Raw genomic sequence first — 26,053 nt, 5'->3', positions numbered from 1 at the left:
TTATGTATTGCCTCCTCTTCACTCACAGGGCTTAACAGAATACCTGGCACATATTCAGTTGTCCAGATGTTTTTCAGTAATGTCTGACTGTTTGTAACCCCATTTGGGGTTTTCTTGACAAAGATACTGGAATGGTTTGCCATTTTCTTCTCCAGCTTACTTTACAGATGAGGAAACTGAGGCAAAATGGCTTAAGTGACTTGCCCAGGTCATACAGCTGGCAACAATCTGAGACGGGATTTGAACTCAGGAAGATGAGTCTTCCTGCCTCCAGACCTGGTCTCCTATCCACTAGCTTCCCTTGGTACACATTAGGTGCTTAATAAATGCTAATTGACTGACTGACAGGGCCATCATCCTAGTTCAAGGCCCTCATAACCTCTAGCCTGGATTGTCTAGTTAGTTCTGCAGTCTTTAATGTCTTCCCTCATTTTTATAGATAAGAAGATGAAATTCTATAGAAATTAATTGAAGTGCTGAAGGTCTCTTAAGAATCAGAAGTGAGTCCATCTGACTGCAGACCCAGCATTCTTTTCATGACATGCTGCTGCTGTCCTTAACACAGAATTTATGACTGTAGAGAGCCTTGGCAATTCTTTAGTATAATATTCTTATTTTATGTGACCAGGCTTCTCCCCAAAATTTGCATTGTTGCTGCAAATACAAAAGGAAATTTCACCCCAAACTGATGGAGAGAATGCTGAGTGTGATGTGACACATTTGTGTACCTGTGTAAGGGGAGGAATTAATGTGAAAACTTCTTGGGAGGGGGAAAGTGGGAAAACTTTGGAAGCTGCAAACACCAGAAGAAGCTGACTGCTCAGCATAGCCCTGACATCTGGCATGCTTCCCCCATAGACTCTAGAGAGGGAACTCCTTATTGGGTGAGCTCAGATCCACTGTCTTGATGGAGCCAAGATCTTGTCTCACTCCTGTCTAAAAAGCTTATTTACTCTCATTCATTTTCTGGCATATTCTAATCCATGTAACTTCTCTGATTCTTATTTGCTCTTTGCTTGAATAAATGTGTTAATTGACCATTTGTGCTTGTCTTTTGCTTAACCAGCATTTGGTGGGAAGGGGCTAGGCTGGTGATTATAAGCTGAGGGCGATTTCTCCCCACTTACAGTGACGGGGAAATGCCATTTGTTCTGAACTAGACTTGAACCCTTACACCAACAATATTTGAGGGGGAAGATAGCTATAATTTTAGTTTAATATACCTTTGGAGATAAGTGAGGGAGGAGGGCAGTGCCCAGCTATAGTTCTTTTGTCTCCCTAAAGGCAGAAATCCATTTCCTCTTGAGAGAAGTTGGCCAAATCTTAGACCTACCTGTAAGCTGCATTTAGAAAACCTGTGTGGGCTTATATATCTTAGATAAGCACACACATACACACACATCTTACATTTACAAATGAGGAAACTGGGGTACAATGAGGGTAAGTGACTTGCCTATTGTCATACAACTAATTAGTGATGGAGTCGGACCTAGAACTGAGGTCTGGGGAAGGAAACTGGGGAAACTGCCTGCAGAGTTAGTTTCAGAAATATCATAGTAGATAGAAAGCTGGGCCAGGACTCAAGAAGAACTACAAGTCACTTAAGCTGTGATTGCCTCAGTTTCCTCAACTGTAAAATGGAGATCATAATAGTAATAATACCCATCTCTAAGGGGTAGGACAGTGTGGTGGTGCAATGGTTAGAGTGATGGGTTTGGAGTCAGGAAGACTTTTCTTCCTGAGTCCAAATCTGGTCTCAAACACTTACTGGCTGTGTGACTCTGAGCAAATCACTTACCTTTGTTTACCTCAGTTTCCTTATCTGTAAAATGAGCTGGAGAAGGAAATGGCAAATCCCTCCAGCATCTTTGCCATGAAAACCCAAAATGGGTCATGAAGAGTTGGGCAGGACTGAAAAACGACTAAACAACATCAGAACCACCAAGGATGAGATGAGATAACAATGGTGAAGTGCTCAGCACAGTGCCTGGCACATGGTAGACACGATAGAAATGTTTATCACCTTCCCTTCTGCTTCTGGCTCATAAGCCAATTGCTTGTGTCACTTTGCCCCTTGTGAAAAGCTCCATTAGTGGGCAAACCAGCTCAGTAAAAATGGGGAGGGAGCTTTTTTTTGTGTAGTTGAAAGGGAAAACATTAAACCTTTCAGAAGAAAATGAAAAAGAAAGAGAATAAAAGTGGCTCATTTGGGCAAAAAGGCCAAGAGAAAATATTCCAGCAGGGGTCTGCAATGAAGGGATGACTCACTGGCAGTGAGGAGGTACATTTATCCTGATCCTGCAGAAAGATGCTGTCCCTTCTCCCTCTCTCCAAGATCATATTGCAAGCATCAAATGGAAAATTAAAAGTAGTGCTTCGTTACTTTAATCCACAGGCTTGGCATCTGGAGAGAAAGGGCTGTCTGTGACTGAGGCCCTTGCCCAGTGCCCTGCCTGCTGCTGCTGTCTCCTGACAGTGGGTCCACAGGCTTCATTTAGGATTTATGAGCCAGGAGCCTCCAGGCAGCTTCCTTCTTGGTTATCAAGTAACAACAACTGGGGTCCCACTGGAGTGCACTGACACACCCCTGAACTAGACAATGTGGCCCCAACCACACAGGAGCTAAGTTCAGCAGCTGAAAAAAGAGTGGCTCCCATGGTTTGTCCTGTGCCTTGTCCAACGCCATTTATCTTTCCCCCAGTCATTATCTATTTTTCTTCCCCTCCCTCCTTCCTCACTTCCCTTTTCCCCTTTTCCTTTTTCTTTTGCCTGCCTGCCTTCCTTCCTTCCTTCCTTGCTTCCTTCCTTCCTTCCTTCCTTCTTTCCTCCCCTCCCTATCTCTGTTTCAGCCTCTTTCCTTTCTTATCACGATGTAGCTAATGATACAGGATTCTGAGCTGTAAAGACCTTTGAGATTATTTCATTTTAGAGAGAATGCTGGGTCTGAATTCAGGAAGACTTACTAGTTGTGTGACCCTGAGCAGGTCACTTCACCCTGTTTGCCTCAGTTTCCTCATCTGTAAAATGAGCCAGAGAAGGAAGTGGCAAACCACTCCAGTGTCTTTGCCAAGAATGCCCCAAATGGGGTCAACAGGAGTCAGGCATGACTGAACAGCAGCAACATTTTAGAGATCATGGAATCAAAGAATCCCAGAGCTACATCAGGAAGGAACTTCAAAGACCATCTAGTCTAAGCCCTTCATTTTTGAGATGGGGAAACTGAGGCCCAGTGAGACTAAATGGCTTGACCAAATTCTTATAGATAATAAGCGAACATCAGAGGCAGGATTTGAACCCAGACTGTGTGGCTCCAGAGTCAGTGCTCTTTCCATTCTGCCTTCTCAACCTTAAGTTACTACAGGCCCTCCATTGCTTTTATAATGGGGAGGTGGGCACAAGGCATTGGCTTAGAAGATCTGATTGGAAGCTGCAGACTTGCTCAGGGGCCTCATTTCGTACCTTCTTTAGAAAGCTGCCATAAAGGTGAATGTAAAACAATTTGTAAACATTAATGCATATGTAAAATGCCATTTATTGTTATTATTACAAAGTGTTTCATCAAGGTCCATGGGCCAGTCCTACACAAATAATCTTCTAGGATTGAATGGCATCAGAGGTGTGATGTCACACCTTCTTTTACAGTAACAGTTTCAGTGGCCGAGTTCCTGGAATGACTTTCCCCAAAATATCTCCCAGGCTTATTAGCTGTCCCATTGATTGCTGATCTTCTTGTCTCTTTAACTTTCACTTTTCTGTAGCTGATGAGAAATCTGAGTGGCTCTTTGCCCAGAAAGTCAGATTTCTGGGGGAAAGAAAAAATAAGTAACTTCATATCTTCTTATAAAACTTTTTTTTCCCCTCAGAGCTCCTAAGTAGCTTAGGCTGTATCTTTAAAACACATCACTGAGTGTAGCTTTCTCAAGTGGATAGACTCTAAATGATATAATTGTCGTCATCAAATTGAACCATGTCAGAACTGAGAGGGACCTCAGAGACCATCACAATCAACACCCTCCTTCTCCTCCCCGACTTTGAAGCCTGGAGAGGTGAAGCCTGTCCAAAATCACACAGGTGGTAGAGGACACAGCAAGGACTGAAATCCTGGTCTTGGGGCTCCCAGGGCATCGATGTTTACACCATTCTGCCTCTTATCATAGTGATAAGTCCTTCCACTTATGTAACACTGCAGTTTTTGGGATTTTTCTTATTGTTGTGTGATCTGATCCTCAAAAGAGTCCTCAGATGAAGGTAGGCCAGGGGGTGGTTATTTCTGTTTTATTTCAGAAGATGCTGAATCTTTGAAAGGCTAAACCACTTGTCTGTGTCTAGGTATGGAGGAGGTACCATGGTAGGAAAGGATTTTAAAGGTAGAATCAGAACCTGGTGGGGTAGTGTTCTGGCTCTGTCACTGATTAACCATATGACTGTAGACAAGCCACACAAACTCTTGCAGCCTCAATGTCCTTCCCTGTTAAAATGGGGATATAATATTGCACTCCCTTTCTCACTGAGTGGTTGTGAGTGGGACAAAGACTTGGTTATACTACTAGGCATGCTGAGCAAAAGTTACCAGCTAAATCTCACACCCTTCAGTTTTACTAAGTGCCTCTTTGAGGTATATTGAATATTCAGGGCAATTTACAAGGTCCAGATTCTTTGGTCTAATTTGCATGTTTCTGGTTCTAGTTGCCAAAGGCTTAAGAGGATTTGAAAGGAACTTATGGTGCCCCTGTCTATTAGGAGAGTCTGAAATTTGTTCTCATTCATATATATGTTGGGGGAAAAAAAAACAAAACATCTTAGCTACTTAAGGAATCCTTTTGGATGCTAGCAAGGCATGGCTGAGGGCTTGGCTCATACAAAGAGGTGAAAATGATTAAATTGGCTAGAAAGATTCAGAGGAGCCCTGTCTTATTCTTATCTATACCATATACTTCCCCTAGTGCCAACCATTCCATTTGAGGAAAGCTAACTAGCTAGATAAATAAGGCATTTATTAAGCATTTACTGTGTGCTAGGCACTGTTCAGTACAAACTATTAACACAGTCTCTGCCTTTGAGAAACCAACAGTTCTCAGAGGGGAAGACACCATATAAAGGGGAAGTAGGAAAGGGGAGGGATGAGAGGACATGCTCAGTGACAAGGTATGGATGGTGCAGCTTGTGAAGATGGAAGCCTGGAACATGGAAGGATAAGGCAATAGCTAACCCATTAGGGATGAAGGACCCAGAGGTGGAGTCCAAGTGACCAATGAGGAGAAAGTGATGTTGATGGCAGAGTAGAGGCAGCAGGTCCTGGTGTGTTAGGGAAAGTGGTGTGGAATCCTGGGGCCTGCCAAGGTAAAAAGGCAAAAGATGAAAAGGAAGATGCTCTACTATTGGGCCTAAGGCAAGTTTTTTGTTTTTTGTTTTTAATGGAAGCAGGAAGGAGGGAATGGTCCAGAGCTTAGAGTCCTACCAGGAAAGGTTGTCTTGGCAAAGATTCCACAGTTAAAAAAGACCAGTTAGAGGGATTGAAGTAAATAGAACCTGAGTTCAAATCTGGCCTCAGATACTAGCTCTGTGACCCTGGGCAAGTCACTTAACCTCTCTCTGCCTCAGTTTCCCTGGGGAGGAGTATAATAGCACCTAGCTCCCAGGATTGTTATGACAAATTAGCACTGTGCCTCGCATGTGGTTGGCACTTAAGAAGTGCTTGTTTCCTTTCTTCCTTCTGATCAGGATTAATTTGCTTTTCAGAAATGACCTGGGAGGGGATGAAACCAAGATGGCAGAGTAGAAAGATGTACCTACTCTAGCTCTTCCCCACAGCCCATAAAATACCTGTAAAAAATGACTCTAAACAAAATTCTAGAGCAACAGAAGCCACAAAACAACACAGTGAAAAAGATTTCCAGCCCAAGACAGCCTGGAAGGCCAACAGGAAAGGTATATCACACTGGAGTGTGGAGTAGAGCAAAGCCTGACCTAGGCTGCAGTACGGCAGGGACAGGAGCAGATTGGGCTTCAGGGGGCTGCATCCCTGGCAGCAGCTGTGGCTCCCAGATTTCTCAACCCACAAATGCCAAAGACAGCTTCAAAGGTCAGTAAGAAAGCTCTTTCACCTGCATGAGAAGGGAATGGGGTCTGGCCTTGCCGCAGCAGCCACTGTAGCAGCAGCCACAGCATCAATTTTTGGAACCCTTGGCCTAAAGCCCCTGGGGGAATTGGGTAGCAGATCTGGATCTCAGCCATGAGTGGTGGCCCTGGGGTGAGGAAGAGTGCTGGCTGGCATGGTGCAGCTGGTAGAGGCCCTGGAAAGGGAATTTTACTTGCAGATCCTGGGCAGGAAAGCTTTGGTAGCTCTCAAACCAGAGGGCAGGCCATGAGAGGAGTAAACTCCTCTCCCTTTATTTTGCCACCTTGGAGGAACTGAGAACTTACAGGTCCCCGGAGTATACCCCCCTCTTGACAAAGGACTCAAAAGTCAAGTAACTGACTGGGAAAATACCCAAAAAAGGGGAAAAAATAAGACTACAGAAGGCTACTTTCTTGATGAACAAGTATTTTCTTCCATCCTTTCAGATGAGGAAAAACAATGCTTACCATCAGAGGAAGACATAAAAGTCAAGGATTCTGCATCCAAAACCTCTAAATAAATATGTGATGGTCTCAGGCCATGGAAGAGCTCAAAAAGGATTTTGAAAATCAAGTAAGAGAGGTGGAGGAAAAATTGGGAAGAGAAATGAGAGAAATGCAAGAAAATCATGAAAAGTGAGTCAATAAACCATTCTGGAGAGCAATTTGGAACTATGCCCAAAGGGCTACAAAAATATCCATACCCTTTGACCCAGCAATACTGCTTCTAGAACTGTATTTTCAAGAGATCATAAAAATGGGAAAGGGTCCCACATGTACAGAAATATTTATAGCAGCACTCTTTGTGGTGCCAAAAACTGGAAATCAAGGAGATGCCCATCAACTGGGAAATGGTTGAATAAATTATGGTGTATGAATGCAATAGAATACTATTGTACTATAAGAAATGATGAACAGGAAGACTTCAGAGAGGCCTGGAAAGACTTATATGATCTGATGCTGAGCTAAAGGAGCAGAATCAGGAGAACTTTGTTCACAGCAATGACCACAGTGTGTAAGAATTTTTTCTGGTAGACTTGGAACTTCATTGCAATGCAGGGGCTTAAAAATTTTCCCAATGGTCTTCTAAGCTAAAATGCCTTCCACATCCAGATAAAGATCTATGGAATTCTATCACAGAATGTAGCAGATCATTTTCTTTTGTATTATGTTTTGGTTTGTCATATGATTTCTGCCATTCATTTTAACTCTTCTACACAATATGACTACAGTGAAAATATATTTAATAGGACTATATGTGTGGAACCTATATAAAATTGTATGCTGTCTCAGGCTGGAAGGGGGAGGGAGGAGGCAGGGAGGGAAAAAGATCTAAATTATGTGGTACTGATTGTAGAACACTGAAAATAAATAAAAATTAATTTATAAAAAGCAAAGTGAGTCAACAGCTTGCTCAAGGAGATCCAAAAAAGTGCTGAATAAAACAACACCTTTAAAAATAGGCTAACTCAATTGGCAAAAGAGGTCCAAAAAGCCAGTGAGGAGAAGAATGCTTTAAAAAGCAGAATTAACCAAATGGAAAAGGAGGTTCAAAAGCTCACTGAAGAAGATGGTTCTTTAAAACTTAGAATGAAGCAGATGGAAGCTAATGACTTTATAAGAAACCAAGAAATTATAAAACAAAACCAAAAGAATGAAAAATAGAAGATAATGTGAAATATCTCATTGGAAAAACAATTGACCTGGAAAATAGATCCAGGAGAGACAATTTAAAAATTATGGGACTACCCAAAAGCCATGATCAAAAAAAGAGCCTAGACATCATCTTTCATGAAATTATCAAGGAAAACTGCCCTGTTATTCTAGAATCAGAGGGCAAAATAAGTATTGAAAGAATCCACTGATCATCTCCTGAAAGAGATCCAAAAAGAGAAACTCCTGGAAATATTGTAGTCAAATTCCAGAGTTCCCAGGTTAAGGAGAAAATATTGCAAGCAGCTAGAAAGAAATAATTTGAGTATTTTGGAAATACAATCAGGATAACACAAGATCTAGTAGCTTCTACATTAAGGGATCTAAGGGCTTGGAATATGATATTCCAGAAGTCAAAGGAACTAGGACTAAAACCAAGAATCACCTACCCAGCAAAACTGAGTATAATACTTCAGGGGGAAAAATGGTCATTCAATGAAATAGAGGACTTTCAAGCATTCTTGATGAAAAGACCACAGCTGAATAGAAAATTTGACTTTCAAACACACGAATCAAGAGAAGCATGAAAAGGTAAAAAGGAAAGAGAAGTCATAAGGGACTTACTAAAGTTGAACTGTTTACATTCTTACATGGAAAGATAATATTTGTAACTCTTGAAACTTTCCTCAGTATCTGGGGAGTTAGAGAGATTATACACACACACACACACATATAAACAGAAAGCACAGGGTGAGTTGAATAGGAAGGGATGATATCTAAAATAATAAAAGTAAAGATTGAGAGAGAAATATATTGGGAGAAGAAAGGGAGAAATGGAATGGGGCAAATTATGTCTCATAAAAGAGCCAAGAAAAAGCTTTTTCAATGGAGGGGATAAGGGGGGAGGTGAGAGGGAAAAAGTGAAACTTAGTCTCATCACATTTGACTTAAGGAGGGAATAACATGCACACTCAGTTTGGTGTGAAAATCTATCTTACATTACAGGAAAGTAGGGGAGAAGGGGATAAGTGGGGTCAGGGGGATGATGGAAGGAAGGGCAAATGGAAGGATGGAGCAATTAGAAGTACACACTTTTGGGGAAGGACAAGGTCAAAAGAGAGAATAGAATAAATGGGGGGCAGGAAAGGATGGAGGGAAGTATAATTAGTCTTACACAACATGACTATTATGGAAGTTGTTTGTAAAGCTACATATATATAGACTATATTGAATTGCTTGCCTTCTCAGTGGGGATGGGTGGGGAGGGAGGGATGAAGAGAATTTGGAACTCAAAGTTTTAAGAACAAATGTTGGGAATTGTTTTTGCACATAACTGGGAAATAAGAAATACAGATAATGAGGTATAGAAATTTATCTTAGCCTACAAGACAAGAGACAAGATGGGGATAAGGGAAGGGAGAGGTGTAATGGGAGGGCAGATTGAGAGAAAGGGTAATCTGAATGGATGGCATTTTCGGGTGGGGGATGGGAGAAATGGGGAGAAAATTTGGAACTCAAAATTTTGTTGAAATTTATGTTGAAAACTAAAAATAAATACATATACATTAAAAAAAAACCAAAAGCAATTTGAAATTTTGCCCCACCCCCCAAAAAGAGAAATGACCTGAAAGATTCCATCAAGAGAAGGACGTGGGCTGCTAATCTTAAGAGTAAATATGCAAAGGAAAGCCTTTTCAAAGTAGCTGGATCTTTGGTGGATTTTTTAATTGTAAAACAAGGACAAGAATTTTACCAGATAAAATGTTGTGATATGTACCCACATTAATTAGATCACAGATCCATGAAAGTATCCATGTAGATGCTCTGAAACATTTGACATATTAAAACATGAATTTGTTTATCAGAAGAAATACATGCACACACAAAGAGCCAAAGAAATTACCAGCCAGAGAAGTATTCACAGTAGGAAGATAGTATTGCCTGGGAAGATAGATTGGAGGGTGAGGTGAGAGGGCAGGGATACCACTATGGAGAACGTAGGGCCACCAGGGGGCAGCATGAGGGCATTAAAATGGGTACCAGAGGGAATAAAAAGTACCTGGGCAGGGAAGGCTCCAACAACAAATACATACATTGCCATCATCTCAAAGACTCACCCTATATGACCTGCCCCTATATATCTAGATCCTCTACCTGAATCCTGCAGGTGCCTCAAACTGTATGCATCCAAAACTGAACTCATCATCTTCTCTACCCCCATGAGCCTTCATGTTCCTGAAGGACAGGAGCCATATCTTATCTAAACTTTATGACATGACTTACAATTGACTTTGATTTGAGTGAGGGAAGGCTGTGCAAGGTCAGCAACCTCACTTTCTTCTCCTGAGCCATCTGGATCCAGTGGCCTGATATTCACCAGAACGGCTAGAGATGGCACAGGATGCAATCTAAACTTTGTACTGCCCCTAATGACAACCACTGAGCTCTGAAAACACTGTAGGTACTTAACCTGTCTGTTGTTATTGTCTCCCTCAAAACCTGTCTATCCTCTTCGCTTCCCTATATCTATTAAGGGCAGCAACATGCTCCCAAGTCATCAGGGTTCAAAACCTCAGAGTCACCTTGGGCCTCTCCCTCATCCCTTATATCAATAACCAAGTCCGACTAAGTCTTCTTGAAGACTCTCTCCCTTGCCATTTCCTTCTCTGTACTTACCAGACCACCAGCCTGGTTCAGGGTCTCACCCCCTCTTTCATGGATTATCATAATATCTCCTTCTTGGTCTCCTTTCCCTAATTCATTCTTCCTACACATGCCAAAATAATCTTTCTTGGACAGAGGTCTGACCATTTTCCTCCCCTGTCTGTAGCATGAAATACAAACTCATCAGACTTGCATTCAATGACCTGGCCCTACCCTAACTTTCCGACTTTATTTCATGCCTCTCCCCTTTGCCCACTCTAGTTTCAATCAGCTCTACGAATAAATGGTGCAAATTGGATGGAATTAATATAATCCCTGGTGCTTTAGGCTGTTCCAAGAACCTTGTATGGGAACTGGAAAAATCTCATTAGAAGTAATTAATTATTATTCTCATCACTGATCTTATTTGGTCCTTACAATAGCTCTATAAGGTAGGTAATGTCAGGGTGGTAATCCTAGGGATGCTCTTCTCCATGCTCAACCACCTCCTTATGACCTCCTTGGTACTGGATGGCCCCAGCCATGCCTGGAATGCTCTCCCTCTCACTTCTGCTGGCAGGAATCCTATATCCTTCAGTGCCCAGGTTAGAGCCCACCTCTCCCATGAAACTTTTTCTCAACCTTTGCCTCAACCTAGGCTGAAAGTTCTTTCTCCCTCTTTAAACTGAACTAGATTTTGAATCCCTTCTTGGCCCCATCATACTCTACCTTGTACATACTTATTTGTGCACTTGTATCCTTCCTCCCCCTCCCAATTAAATATTAACTCCTTGAGACTGTATCCTTTTTCATCTATGCATACTCACAGTGGACTGCATCATGCTTTGCTGATCAGTAGGCAGCCAGGTAGTGCAGTGGATAGAGTACTGGGCCTGGAGTCAGAAAGATTCATCTTCCTGAGTTCAAATCTGACCTCAGACACTTGCTAGCTGTGTGACCCTAGACAAGTCATTTAACCATGTTTGCTTCAGTTTTCTCATCTGTAAAATGAGCTGGAGAAGGAAATGGCAAATCACTCCAATATCTTTGCCAAGAAAACCCCAAATGAGGTCACAAAGGTGAGATAGGACTGAAATGATTCAACAAGAGGCCCTTAATAAATATTTATTAAGTCGAATGGGATCCCTTACATTCACACAGTGTTTTAGAATATGCAAAAATACTTTTCCTATATCATCTCATTTAGTCTTTCTAGGAACCCTATAAGATAGATAAGATAGCCATGATTATCCTAAGGAAACAGTGGAAAGTGCATAGGCTCTAGAGTCAGAGAAACAGGCTTAAAACCTTTCTCTTTCCCCTATTACCTGTGTCACCTTTAGCAGCCCCCGTAAGCTTTTGTTTCCTCATCTGCATCTGTGAAATCAGGGGCTTAGATGGCTGCTGAGCTCTGCTCTAGCTCTCTAAATTTTATTTTACAGGGTGAGAAATTAAGACAATTATTTGAGATCATCTAGTGTACCTTTTTCCGTGAAGAAAATGGGGCTAGAGAATAAAAATTACTCTCCAAAGGTCACACAGCCAAGGAGTGGCAGAGCTGGGGATAGTACCCATGTCTCCTGACTCCTAGGCCCTCACTCTCCCATTTTCTCCAGAATTCCGTCAGTCAGAGGACTCATCATTATTCTGAGCACGTCAGTCCAAGCTCATCATTTCCTGATGATGTCTACGTTTAGCCTCAGCTTTAAGAATTTCTTTAACGCTGAGAGCAGTCTGATTGGTTTCCAGATCACTATGTGACCTACTCTGATTCAAGATCAGCCCTATCAGCTCTCAGTGTACTTCATACAGACTATTCCATTTGGAGCTTCTGATTGAAAGACTTGCCAGGTGACCTTTAGCAAGTCTCTTAATCTCTTTGAGTTTAGTTGAACGATCCCTGAAGACCCTCAGGGTTCTAACATGATATGTTTTATGTTCTGATGTCCCTTCTGGCTCTGACAATCTATGTACAGCGTTCCAAGGTCTCTTTCAGTTTTGACTTGCTCTGTTTCATGTTATAAGGTCCCTTTCGACTCTAAAAATCTAACTTTTCCCCCCAGAGATTTGTTCATGTCACTTGTTACCTCACCAGGAAAAACACTTGGGACTTAGGAAAGGGAGAGGTAGAGAACTGGTGCATGGAACCAGCCAGTGGACAGCGGGGAGCTGCATTAGGCAAATGGGTAATGAATCTTGGGAGAGCAAGGAGAAGTAGAGGCAATAAAAGGATGTAGGACGAGCAACTGAAGAAAAGCATTCCAGGCTTCACTGTTTTGCTCTGGTCTTGTCTGTTGGCCTTGAATGAGTTTGTTGGATGCTGGTTGAATGAACGACTCTAAATCTACCAAATGCAAATGTATTGTGAGACATAACATAAGAATAACATTTGTTCTTTGCATTTAGAAAATAGAAATGATTTTAATTCACGACATACATGTTTTCACATCTTTTATCTCATTATAGTTTCACATCTGCACTAACCACTCACTGTGGAGTCAAAAGATAAAAAAAGTGATACAGTTCCTGCTCTCCAGGAGTGTCTAGTCTAATGAGGGGAAAGATCACATGTATACAAATGAGTTAGAGTGTGAGGTCAGCAGGTCAGGGTTTATTGCACATTTCTCCCATCAGAAAGTAAGCTCCTTGAGGACAAGGACTGTTTACTTTTTGTTTTTGTATGCCCTGCCCTTAGCACAGTGTCTGGCACCTGGGGTAAGGATGCAGATTGGACTTGTGATTTAACTATAGCCAGGAAACAGAATCACTTCCATTTGAATTGTCTTAGGAAGATTCTGTAGATCACCTGGCAGGATAAGGTACCATATTCTCGAGGTGGACTGGCAAGCATTCATACTCTACTACAGAGAGCTTGACTGCAATGGGCTGGACACATTGTTTGAATGCCAAACACATGCTTGCCTAAAAGACTGTTTTATGGAGAACTCACACAGGGTAAGCACTCACATGGAAGTCAGAAGTAGCTACTCTCAAGGTCTCTCTGAAGAACTTTGAAATTGATTATGTGCCATGGGAGACACTGGCACAGGACCACCCAGCATGGTGTGCCCTCATCAGAGAAGATGCTGTGCCCTATGAGCAAAGCAGAACTGATAAAGTTTAAAAGAAATTTGATATGTGCAAATTTAGAGAATCCACCCTAAATGTTCACATGGACTCTTTGTGCCCAACCTGTGGTAGAGCATCCTGAAATCATGTTGATCTGATCAGCCATAGACAGACACACTGTACCTTGACTCTAACATAGTGATGTCATTTTAGTCCTCTTCTAGAATGAAGGACAAACAATCTAGCTCTAAGAATTGTGATCCAATCCAGACTGCCATTGGTTAGAAAGAACATGAAACTTAACCACCCTATTGTTCTGCTCCCTATCTTTGCGACTTTGTGGACTAAAACTCCTTCCTTCCTTCCTTCCTTCCTTCCTTCCTTCCTTCCTTCCTTCCTTCCTTCCTTCCTCCCTTCCTTTCTTCCTTCCTTCCCTTTCTTTCTCTCTCTTTCTCTTCTCCTCCGATTTCAGAGCCAGTGTGTTCTTTCTGTGATACCATATTGCTTTTCACCTAAATTATTGTAATAGCTTTCTAGCCAGCCTCTCTTTCCTCCCATCCATCTCCTATCCACTCAACTTCCTAGAGAACAGCTCTGATCCTATCACTCTCTTGTTTGACATCCTTAAAGCAACTCCCTATTACCTATTGAATAAAGTATAGACTTCTTAGCTCAGCATCTGAGGCTGGCTACCAAGAAGCACCAGTTGATTTTTCCAGCCTTGTCTCTTACTACTTCCCTCTGTGTACTACTTTTACCCTATGATTTCCCACCTTTATGCTTTTGTTTACACTGTTTCTTTTCCTGGAATGCCCACCCTGCCATCTTTACCTATTGAAATTCTATCCTTCCTTCAAGGTCTAGTTCAAATTCCACCTCCTTCATGAGGCCTTCACTGATTATTTCTGGGTTGAACTGACCCGTCTTTGAACCCCATACCAAATTTCCTCTATACCTTTTTTAGGATCATTCCCTCTTTCTACCTCACATTTTAGTTATTTTTACCCTCACCTTACTTCTCAATGGGATTTTGAACTCTTGGAGGGAAAGCATTGTATCTTATTCTATAATTCACCACTATGAATGAGTTCATGAATTTCTAGGTCAGGAATTTGCATGCAGTGAGGGCTCACTAATCGTGAGATGAAATCAAATGATTTTTAATAATTTTCAAAAGTCTGTTTCATGGATCATAAAAGAATGACTCCCTTGGTATCCATCCTGCTATGGTAATGCCCTTCAACTCAGTCTGCACTTCCTGCCCAACTAAGCCAGGGGTTTTGATGCAACAGATGCCATTTGTCACCAGGACTGAGCCTGAAGACTTTACTGTTTGGGGATACTGCCAATCTTGAGGATACTGCCAATCTTGAGGAACTGCCAATCTTGAGGATACTGCCAATCTTATGGACACTGTCATGATGATGATATTGATGAAGTGGTTCCCAATGTACCTTCCTCACAACACTCCTGTGAGGTGGATAGGACAGATATTTTGATACCTCTTTTATAGATGATGAAACTGAGGGTCCCCCACCCCATCAATGAAATAAGTGACTTGCTTGAGGCCATATGACTAAATGAATACCTGGGCTAGGTTCCGAACTTCCTCTAAATGGACAACTTCTTCTTGTTATTCTTAGTATTTGCCTCTACCTTGAGGCATCCATCAAATGTTTCAAGATATAATCATAGTAGACTACTCCTATCCTGATTCAGTCTGGGATAACAAGACCACAGAAGTTCCTTCATTGGAGTATGCATAGGTATTGCTGGGACAGCATCTAGAGAGGATCGAGGGTGAATGCAACAAGTTTGCTTCACTTTCCTCTTCAGTCTAGACTTTTACTTTTCTTTGTAAATTGATTTTTTTTCATTTTATGCCATTATAACACATCTCCTCTCTTGTCCCCCCTCACCTCACTCCAAGAGTCACTGCTAGCCCATGACTTGGACTTTTGTCTCATTTCCTTGTCAATGATAATCATGGCTCACTTTTATATAGAACTCTAAGGTATGCTAAGTGTTTTCCTAGCAGTAACTCTGTGAGGTAGGGGTTGCAAACATTATCCTTATTTTACAGATGAGTGTACTGAGGTCTAGAGAGACTTGCTAGTTACACAACTTGTGAATATAATAGCTGAGTTGCAAACCCAGGTCTTATTTAGATAGCGGAGCTCCTTCCACTACACAACTTGTTTTGTTGTAGACCTCATAGGGGTCTTAGCAATCATTTCATTCCACCCTGCCTCACCTTCATTTTCTTCCTTATGGGGAACTGAGGCTCAGAGAGTTGAATTAACTTGTATCAAAGCAAATTAGTGGAATTCACATCCAGTTATCCTTTCTAATACACTCCAACTGAAGCTTTGTTCCTAATGTATTTTCTACCTCTAAACAGCTTACCCCTAATTACCTTTAATGGTAGTCTGTTGGTGAGTTTTAAATGTGTTTGGCTTTGTTGCAGACTCTGCACTAATGAGAAAGAAGGTATTTATGGTTCTTGTGCTTGGCCCAGAGGGTAGAATGAGGAGGACTAGCAGAGGGAGGGGGAGTTGCAGGAAGGCAGATTGCTGCTCCATTTAAGACAAAATGTCCTAACAGTCAGAGCCTTTCCTGAGCCTCTGTCCCTCTGCCCTGTTCCCCTGCTGAAAGTGAGCTCTTCTCTCTCCATGTTATTTAGAGCACTTTGTCCTAACCTGTAACTGTCAGGGCAAAGTACTCTTGATTACTGGGCTTCTGGATTGAGGAAGGGAACTCAGGTTGCTAGTTTATACACAAGGGACGTCCCCTCTATGCTCTGTCAGGCAGGCCTTTGCTAGGTCATCTCTGGTATCTGTGACCTGAGGCTGGCTGACTGATACAGTAGTCCATTAATCATTGGTATTCCATAGTATTCTAATTCTTGGAGAATAGCGATTATCTTATTTTAGGACACTATCTAGCACATGCTAGGTGTTTAATAAATATCTGCTAATTAATTGATGAGAGAGAGGGCTAAAACTATCTTACTGGTCAGGTAGTTAGATCTTAACTAAGAGTAAAATTACTTCTTACCCAATGAAGTCATTTAATAAACAAGCATTTATTAAGCACCTACTATGTATTAGAACCTATGGTAGGCACCAGGGACAAAGAGATAAAAGAGGAGTTTACAATTTAGCCAGGGAGACAGTGGGTATATGTTTGTATCCCCAGTGCCTAGGACAATGCTAGCATAGAGTAGGTTTTTAATAAATACCTGTTGATTAATTGATAGGGGAGAGGACTAAAACTGCCTCATTGGTTAGGAATTTAGACCTCATCCAGGGAGAGCTATTATTCCTTATGAGATTACATCAATCAATAAACAAGCATTTATTAAGCACCTACTATACATTGTACCCAATGCTAGGCACCAGGAATAAACAGATAAAAGAGGAGCTTACAATCTAGCAAGGAAGACAGTGGTTACATCAGAAATATATATATATGAAATACAAAATAAATAAAAACTAGGTTTTTTCCAGGGCAAGCACTGGTGACTGGGTCTGGGAATAGAACCAGAAAAGGCATCATGCTTTCAGGATGGCACTTGGCCCGAGCCTTGAAGCAATCTCGGGATTCTGTGAGGCGTGGATGAAGAGGGAGCGTATTAGAGGTGTGAGGGAGTATTAGGGTAAACATACAGAAATGAGAAATGGGAGCGTCAAGAAATCCAGTCTTACTGGACCATAGAACATGTAAAGAGAAGTCCTGGGCAATAAAACTGGAAAAGCAGGGTGGGGACAGGTTATGAGGAGCTCTCAATGCCATACGGAGGCATGAATATTTGATTCTAGAAGTAAGAGCAGGTCACTGGAGTTTATTAAGTAGGAGAGTTTTATAGGCCAGACCTGACTCAAGCCAGTTTGATAGTTCTGGTATGAGAATGGAATGAAATGAGGCAATTGTCAACCATCCAACAATTAACCAAAGGAAATTTCATAGCAAAAGCATGGAAGGATATTCATCAAGAATATAGCACTGATTTAGTTGGTTACATCTTCTCTGACTCCACGTTGGCCATGGTGCTGAACTCCTAATTTTCTAGTGATGACTTTTGACTTTACACCACTGGGAAGTCAGTGGTTCAAGCCTTAGTCCCCTGGCCCAGTGAAGTATCAAGGAAGGTCTAATGCTTTTTAAGGAAAAAATAATTTGGCCTCCACTGGGGGCATAGACTTAGGAAAATGTGAGCAAATGGTTGTCTATTCTCCGAGGCAGGAAGCATCATGAGGAAGATGCAGAAGTTAAAGAGATGACAGCAGGGGGGAGAAATGTTTGTGTTTACAAGGGGAAGTGCTCGGCTTTAATATTTCTCCCATCAGAGACAATAGAGGACTCTCAGTGTTTGCATAATGCAAAGAAAACTGGGTCTGGACTGAGAATATCTGGGTTCATATCCCACCTGCTATATGTGTAACCTTGGAAAAGTCACTAACCTACTCTGGGCCTCAGTTTCCCCATTTGTAAAACAAGAAGAAAGTACCAGCTGACCTTCATAGTCCTTTCTGGCTCTACATCTCTGATACATCTGAAAGGTTGCTCATTCAAGGGTCTCTTTGATTTTCCTCTTTTTAATGAAAATTCCTTCTGTAAGTCAGTCTTTGTATTCTGATGCAGAGGGGAGAAAATGGCAAAGTATGTCTTGTGAGACGATAAGTGATTCAGGATCATAGGTCACAGAATACTTGAACTAGGGATGTGTCATCTAGAGAAAAAATTACTTAAAGGGAAGATATGATCTTTGTCTTCAAGGACTAGATGTGATGGAAGCTATAAAAAGGCAGATTTTATTGTAAGCTTTTGGAGGCAAGGATGGTTTCATTTGTATCTTTGTTATCCCCAATGCCAAGTACAATACCCAGCATGATAAATGTTTGTTGATTGAATATAAACAAGAACTTCCTCAAAGAGAGAGTTTTTCTAACAAAGGAATGGGCTTCCTTGGCAGGCAAGGAATTCATGAGGTCAGGGGAGGTTTTCAAGAAGAGAATGGATGGCCTTGGATGCCATAAAGGGGATTCCTCTATGGTTTAGAAAGTTAAGATCTTTTAAAATTCTAATATTTTATGCTTCTAGTACAAGTTACATAATTTTACCAAGGATGAAACTGAGGCCCAGAGAAAGGGAAAAATGACTTGGTCAAGAGAGATTAAGCTGGACAGGAAGGTCTAATGTATCCTATTCCAAGGGCAGCTCCTTGTTGAGTATTTCAACGATCCCTTACCCATTGACCGGTGCTCTTTCCTGATTCTATGAAAAACAGTGCCAGAGGGATAGAGGCCAGTACACTCATCAAATTACTGTTTGCAGTCAAGGGACAGAAGCAAACCCCAAATTAACATCCCCACATCCCTAGATACCCTGCAGGAAACAGTGACCAACAGATCTGTGGATCTGTGGATTTAGAGGAATTTCTGCATAAAGTGGTTGCCCCTGGCAACAGGGCTAAGTGACCTCTAAGATCCCTTTCAGTTCTAAAATTCTCTGGGCTGGCAAAGATTGTGATGTTTGGACTGCTTGGTAGGGATTAAGGGGAATAGGGGTCAGATAAGGCAAGAACACACACCTTAGTGAATGGAAAAGACTGCAGCATGTTCACAGTGTGATTCTGAAGGGGACCTTAGGTTCATTAGGAAATGAATTTCTTTCCTTTTTATTTTCTGCCTCTTTATTTTATTTTATTTTATTTGCTAGACTCAGTCCAGATCTGTTGAAGATGAAGCAAATGAAGAAGCAGTAAAGGAATGGTATCAGCAGGAGATTATGTCAGAAAGTTTGACAGGTAATCAAAAGATGAGAGCTCAGCCAGCAGCTTTTTGATTTTTTAAAAAGTTTCATCATGCCCATGACTTTTTGAATATGAACATTTCATATCTTTCCCTAAAATCTCAAATCTATGTATCCAGTGGAAAAAATGAGAGAAAATTTTTGGATCCGATTTTGTTAAATTCTTATAAAATGATAGAGGGAGGAGATTTAGGGGTAAAGAGCTGACATAGTTAGGTTACTGTTGCCAGGAAGGAGATTTGAACAATGTACTTCATTTGGAAGGGAAAACTCCTTCCTTTGTGTTAGTTTGCCCTTAGCAAAGCTGAGTCAGATGGGTGGTGCCCCCACTTTCACCCCCCCACCCTGCCCAAATTGATGGATAATGTCGCTCAGGCTTTATAATGACAGTTAGCCACATCATAAGTCCAGTTTTTCCTACCATATGATACCCAAACCTTATCTGGAAGAAATATAAGTACCCAGAATAGTCTAGGCATTTTTTTCCTATCCTAAGTGCCATAGAATATAGAACGTCACAGGTACAAGGAACCTTAGAACATAGAGCAGATAGAAATAGTAGAGGTGAGAAGCGTTCTGGAGATAAATCTCATTCAAACCTCTCATTTTACAGGTAAGGAAATTGAGGACCAGGGAGGCTGAAATGTCCAAGTCACAGTGGAACAAGAGCCTGGAGCTCCTGTTTCTCAATCTGGTAAACTTTCCATTTAGCTACCCTGATAGCCACATTCTTTACTTTATGCTAGAAAGAAGGGAACTATGGAATCTGAAAGACCTATATTTGGATCCTACTTCAGATATTTCCAAGCTATGTGCCCCTGGGCAAATAACTTAATGTCTCTGAGCTTCTTTCCATGTAGAATGGGATAGTAAATCCCTTGATCTCCTCCAGTAGTAAGAATCAAATGAGTTAATGCTTATCAAATCTTAAAGGGCTATGTGAAACCTTTCCAGAATCTCTGAGGTAATTGTGAAATGTGCACTTTCAACATTTGTCCATGGTAGTGAAAAAAAAAAAAACACAATTTAATTCCTTGACAAATCATTCTTTAAGAGGGGGCTCCTTGAGACTTCTTTTTCTTCGATTCAGTCATTTGCTGCCAGTTAGTGATCCCACGCTGTTTCCTGGAACAGGTTTAAAATACCACTCTTACTCCTGAGCTGGGAAATGTTACTTCCCAGTTCAGCTGAGGACATAGACCCCAGGGCTGTTCTTGGCATGAGCTCTTCGCGGTCTCTCACTAGACTTATGCAATTAGTTGCCAAATCTTGCTATCTCCATCTCCACAGCATCACTTACACTCATCCGGCCACCAATTCGGTTCACATCCTTATCACTTCTTATATAGATTACTCCTGACCGGTCTCTTTACCTCAAGCTTGACATGTAGTAGGTGCTTAATAAATGTTGTTTAACTGATTGATGCAATGAGGGCAAGCAAGAGGGCTATTTTTTTAACAACCCTCAGAGGGGTACTGACCTCAGAGACAATGTTGTTACAGGACTGCCAATTAATAATAAGGTGAAAGTCACTGCAGGTGATGGGCAGAGAGGTTGGTGGCTGGGTAGGGGGAGGGAGAGGACTGGAATTGGAAGGAAGCCTCTGCCAATTTCCTCTGCTCTAGGTGATTTGGCCTACCTGTTTGGGGGATGAGAACATGAGTGAGGGGGCAGGAGAGAAGGTTATTAGATTGAAAATTGCTTGGGTACAGAGAAACCATCTTTTTCCCATTTGGATGCCTGTTCTGACCACTCAGTCTAGTGCCTCCCTACACATAGGAGGGGCTTGATAGTAACAACTCAAACATCTATGAGTTTTTCAAATCCCTTTTCTTACAACATTGTTGTGGGGGTAGGGAGTACAAGGCATTATTTTGCCATTGTTATCCTGGCTAAGGTCTAGAATGCTAATTTCCAGATAATGAAACAGATTCAGAAAAGTTGTCATTTGCCTATGATCTCATACTAGGATATAATGTAGGTCTTCCAACTTCAGATCAAGCATTCTTTCCATATACCTGCTGTCTCCATTAATTTTTTTTTTATGAGACCTGTGATTTAATAGGTATAGAAAACACCTGGGGTGCAGAGTAAACTCTATCTACCAATGAAGATCTGTATCAACTCTTCACCTAATCTTAAGAGAGTTGCCAATGGGTGCTGAGAGCCTAAATGCCTTGCCCAGTTGGCCAATAGGTCTCAAAGGTGGGACTTGCACCCAGGTCTTCCTGATTCCTAAGCCAGCTCTCCATCCACTATGCAACACAGTCCCCCTCAATCTTAGTAACATCTGGCCTTAATAAATGTTTGTTGAATTACTTGTCCCTGACTCATCCCCACGCACTTTGCACTTCTCACTTCTCATGTCTCCAGGCTATAATCCTAAATCCTTTCAAACAGTCCTCCTATTCTTTGAATTCAAGGTCCCTTCACCATACCAGTTTCCCTGCTCAAGACCCTTGCTGACTTGCCAATGTCCTTCTTAAACTAGGGTGCCCAGAATAGAATAAAATATTCTATCTGTGATCTAACCAGGACAGAAGACTAGGGGCAGCTATGTTGTTCATTAGTTTTAGTTGTGTCTGACTCCGTGACTCCATATGGAGCTTTGTTAGCAAAGATACTGAAGTGACTTACCATTCCCTTTTCCAGCTCATTTTACAGATGAGGTTAACAGGGCCAAGTGACTTGCCCAGGGTCACAAAGCTAGTAAGTGTCTAAGGTCACATTTGAACTTAAGTCTTTCTGAGTCCAGGCCTGGTCAACATCACATCAGCTTTTTTTGACTGCCATATTGAGTTACAAGGTTGTAGACTTATATTGAGCTTGTGGTCCACCAAAACCCCCAGATTTCTTTCAGATGAAAGGTTGTTTAACCATACCACTCCATATCATCCTTGCAAAACTGATTTTTTTGCACCCAAATGTAAGACTTTGCATTGATTCCTATTGAATTTCATCTTAGTAGATTCAGCCCAGTATTGGAGGCTGTTAAGATTTTTTGAATAAGTCCTGACTGCTTTCCAATATGTGACATATCTTGATCAACTTCGTGTAGTATGAAAATCTGATAAGATCATGTAGCCCAACTCTAAAAGTTTATTCTTAAGGAACCTGGCATCTAGACACGTTATATAACATGGTAAAGTCAAACAAGCAGTAGGTAGCAGGGCTGGAATTTGAACCTAGACCCACTGAACCTGCCAGAGCCCAGGATTTAGATCCATACCCTGCTGCAAAATTCTGTAGTTATATAATGTTGCCCAAGTTACTTTATTATTCTGGTCCTCTGATTCCTTACTTATTGTGAGTATGTTCACACTTGCCCTGTCTGTCTCCTGGGTCTATTATAAAGAAAATATTCTGTAATCCTTAAAAGACTATAAAATAGGGGGAAATTATTATTATTTTCAATTCAGGATGTCAAAGCCCTGTAGAAACATAAATGTACACTCAGAAGACTAACTGACAATTATTTCTTGTGTAATCTTGGGTAAAGTCACTTCTCCCTGAGGTTCAGTTTCCTCATCTGTAAAATGGGAATGTTAATAATGCCCATGCCACCTACCCTACCTCCTAGGGCTGTAGTCTTTGCTTTTAAAATGGCAAAGGCTTCATAAATGTTAGCTAGCATAATTAGCAGAGAACTTCTTGTCAACATTAGTCTTTCCTCCTTTTCTCACTCTTTTCTTTCTTTCTGTGTTTCTTTTCCTTCCTTCCTTCCTTCCTTCCTTCCTTCCTTCCTTCCTTCCTTCCTTCCTTCCTTCCTTCCTTGCTTCCTTCCTTCTTTTCCTCCCTTCATTTCACAGATGAATAAACTGAGCCTCAAAGAGGGTTAAGTAACTTGCCCAGGCTTGTAATTTCGTCTCCTGACCCCTAGTCCTTAGTTCTTAATGAACTACTTCATACTTCCAATAGAGCTTTAAAATTGATTGTGAACTTTTCTCACAAAGCCTGTAATGTAGATGGGACAAGTATTATCAGCCCCGTATTAAATATGAAGAAATTGAAGATCAGTAGTCTGGTGAGGGATTGGCTCTAGGTACACAGCTAGCAAGTGGTAAGGCTGAGATTCAACCCTGGGTCTCCTGATTCCCAATTCCAGACTCATTTCACTTGGAAAGCAGAAAGGGATTTGAGATTTTCTTTGGACATAAAAAAGTCAAAACCAGAACCTTCTTTGTGTTTTCATGTCCTGGGTGCATGGATGTTATCAAAACATTTTCCAGAGGCTCTTTGGGGCTTTCAGGAGGTATGAAGAATAGCTCTGATTATATCATATGGCTTTGTTTTTTTAAAGGAAGGGGAGTTGATTGAAATGGTCATGAGTTTCCCCATGTGGTCCCAAAGTAAGCAGGCAGTGGGTAATTGAATAGGCTTTTGGCTTGTTCTGCTTTCAGGAGTATGGGATTTAAACAAAATACCATTAAGTAATGACCTCTTTTGTTGTCTACCCTTTCTACTGAGAACACTCTGCTCTCTGCCTTAATTTACTTATTTTTCTTTTTGTGTTTACATTTTAAATGGTCTAAAATAGTTTTACCTTTGGATATTTTGAAACGTGGTTTTAAAAAAAAATTCTCGAGGTATTTAGGCAGGCCTCTGCCAGTTTTGTTCTCTGATACATTAAGAGATAACATGAAGTGCTTGGATCTTGAACCGTTAGGAGTTTCAAACTGTATATTTGTATGTTTTTCTGTACCTGTGTGTCTCTATGTGTGACTGTGTGTCTATCTAGGCTTGTATCTCCATCTTTGAGTCTGTGTGTGTGTGTGTGTGTGTGTGTTACAGAATCTCAGTGTTGGAAGGTATCTCTGGATCTATCTATATAAGAACCCTCTCCATAATATCCCTGATAAGCTGCCACCGGGCTTTTGCTTAAAGACCTCTAGAGCTCATTATCTCCTAAGAAAGCCCTGTCTACTTTTGAATAGCTCTAACGGGGAGGAAATTTTTCCTAGCATCAGTTCTAAATTTGCTCATTTGAGATTTCCATCCTCTCTGCCTCAGGGCAGCTAGGTGATGTAAGGGATAGAGCACTGAGCTTGGAATCAGGAAGACTCATCTGCATGAATTCAGATCTGACCTCACACATTTATTAGCTGTGTGACCCTGGACAAGTCACTTAACTCTGTTTGCCTCAGTCTCCTCATCTGTAAAATGAGCTGGAGAAGGAAATGGCAAACCACTCCAGTATCTTCACCAAGAAAACCCCAAATGGGGTCAGGACGAGTTGGACATGAATGAAAATAACTGAACAGCAAATCCTCTGCAATGACACCTGTTTTCTTGGGTCAAGTCAAACAAAGCTAATTTCTCTTCAACGTAACTATCCTTCAAATTGTTGGAGACAATGGTGACAGGTCCCTGGAAATGGTGTTCATGGTCTAGTCATCATATGGAGGGAGAATGGAAGGTGTATTCCAGAATCCTCTGTCCACACACCAGTGTTGTCTCTAGTAACCCCATATACAGCTATCATGTTCCCCATAATTCTTTCCTTCTCCAAGTTTAACTCACTCCCTCGTATGGCATGTGTGTGTGAAGGGCTTCATCATCCATCTTGCCCTCTTTAGAATTTTGTCCTATGTGTCTGTGATCATCCGAAAACATAGCACCTAGAACTGAACACGGTGTCCCAACTGTGGTATGACAAGAGAAAAGGATCTTTCCTGTGCAGTCGTGGTGGAAGACAGGTCTCTTGTAGCTAAAAAAAATTTTATCTGTCTTATCACCCTGTTGATTCAGATTGAGGTACAATGAAACCAATGTGGTACAGATGTGGTACAATGAAACCCTCACATGTATTTCAGATAAATGGTAATCTCATCATGACTCTTTTTCTCTCACATTGTATTTGTGAAGTTATTTTTTTGAACCCAGTTTTAAGACTTTCTCTGTATTTCAGCTTAATATTCTAGCCTGTTGAAACATTTTGGATCCTTATTTTGTTAGCTTGGCTGTTGACTGTACCTCTCTGCTTTGTTTCATGATGACAGGTTTTTCACATTTACAGATGCAACCAAACTGGGAGGGACAATAAAGTGTCTCAGTGCTGGTCACAGGGGTCAGGAAGGCCTGGGTTTCATTTGCATATCTTTTTGAGCTTCCTGATCTGTGAAATGAGAATAATACCTAGAATGTCTATGGTTTTCATGTGAGGTTTAAATGAGATTTTATGCAGGTATATAAAACACTTTTTAAACCTTGAAACACCAGAGATTGTTATTCCTACGATTGAAGTAGCAGTTATTGTTCTCATAATAGTATTAGTTGTAATAGAAGTAGCAGGAGTGGTGGTGGCAGGGGCTGTAGTGGTAGTAGTAACAGTAGAAGTAATGTTTTAATGGTGGTGGTAGAAGTAGTAGTAGTAGTCACTTATAGTAGTAGCAGTAGCAGCAGTAGTATTAATAGTGGTGGTGGTAGTAATAGGAGTAGGAGTAGTATGCATAGGAATAAGAGTATTTTTTTTACCAGAACTCGATTATTTATTTGTTTATTTGTTTTATCATGGACTCCTTTGGTTATTTGGACCTCTTCTCAGACTAATGTTTTTAGATAATTGAAGGACATGTTAAATTTCAGTTAGAGGTTTTAGTGAAAATAAAGATTTAATTTTTTTTCCTACCCAGCTTCATGGACCTCTTGAAACCTGTCCATGGATCCCAGGTTAAGAACCCTCGATCTATACCTTTATCCAAGTAATTCATTAAAATGGTGCCAAGTACTTATCTTTGGAGCACTTTACTGGAGACT

General features: G+C 41.2%; 1 protein-coding gene across 1 annotated transcript in view; it reads left to right on the top strand.

Annotated features, from left to right (window-relative positions):
* TRMT44 (tRNA methyltransferase 44 homolog) overlaps positions 1-19,991 on the top strand; it is a 164,242-nt gene extending 144,251 nt beyond the window's left edge. The window contains exons 12-13 of the transcript XR_011969444.1: positions 19,204-19,291; positions 19,910-19,991. The gene's annotated coding sequence lies outside the window, so the exon portion shown is untranslated. The remainder of the gene's footprint in view (positions 1-19,203; positions 19,292-19,909) is intronic.
* The last annotated feature ends 6,062 nt before the right edge of the window (positions 19,992-26,053 follow it).

This window comes from Notamacropus eugenii, chromosome 6 (genome assembly GCF_028372415.1).
Source record: "Notamacropus eugenii isolate mMacEug1 chromosome 6, mMacEug1.pri_v2, whole genome shotgun sequence".
Lineage (NCBI taxonomy): Eukaryota > Metazoa > Chordata > Mammalia > Diprotodontia > Macropodidae > Notamacropus > Notamacropus eugenii.
Note: the sequence above shows the minus strand (reverse complement) of the source record. Positions and strands in the feature narration are given on the sequence as shown.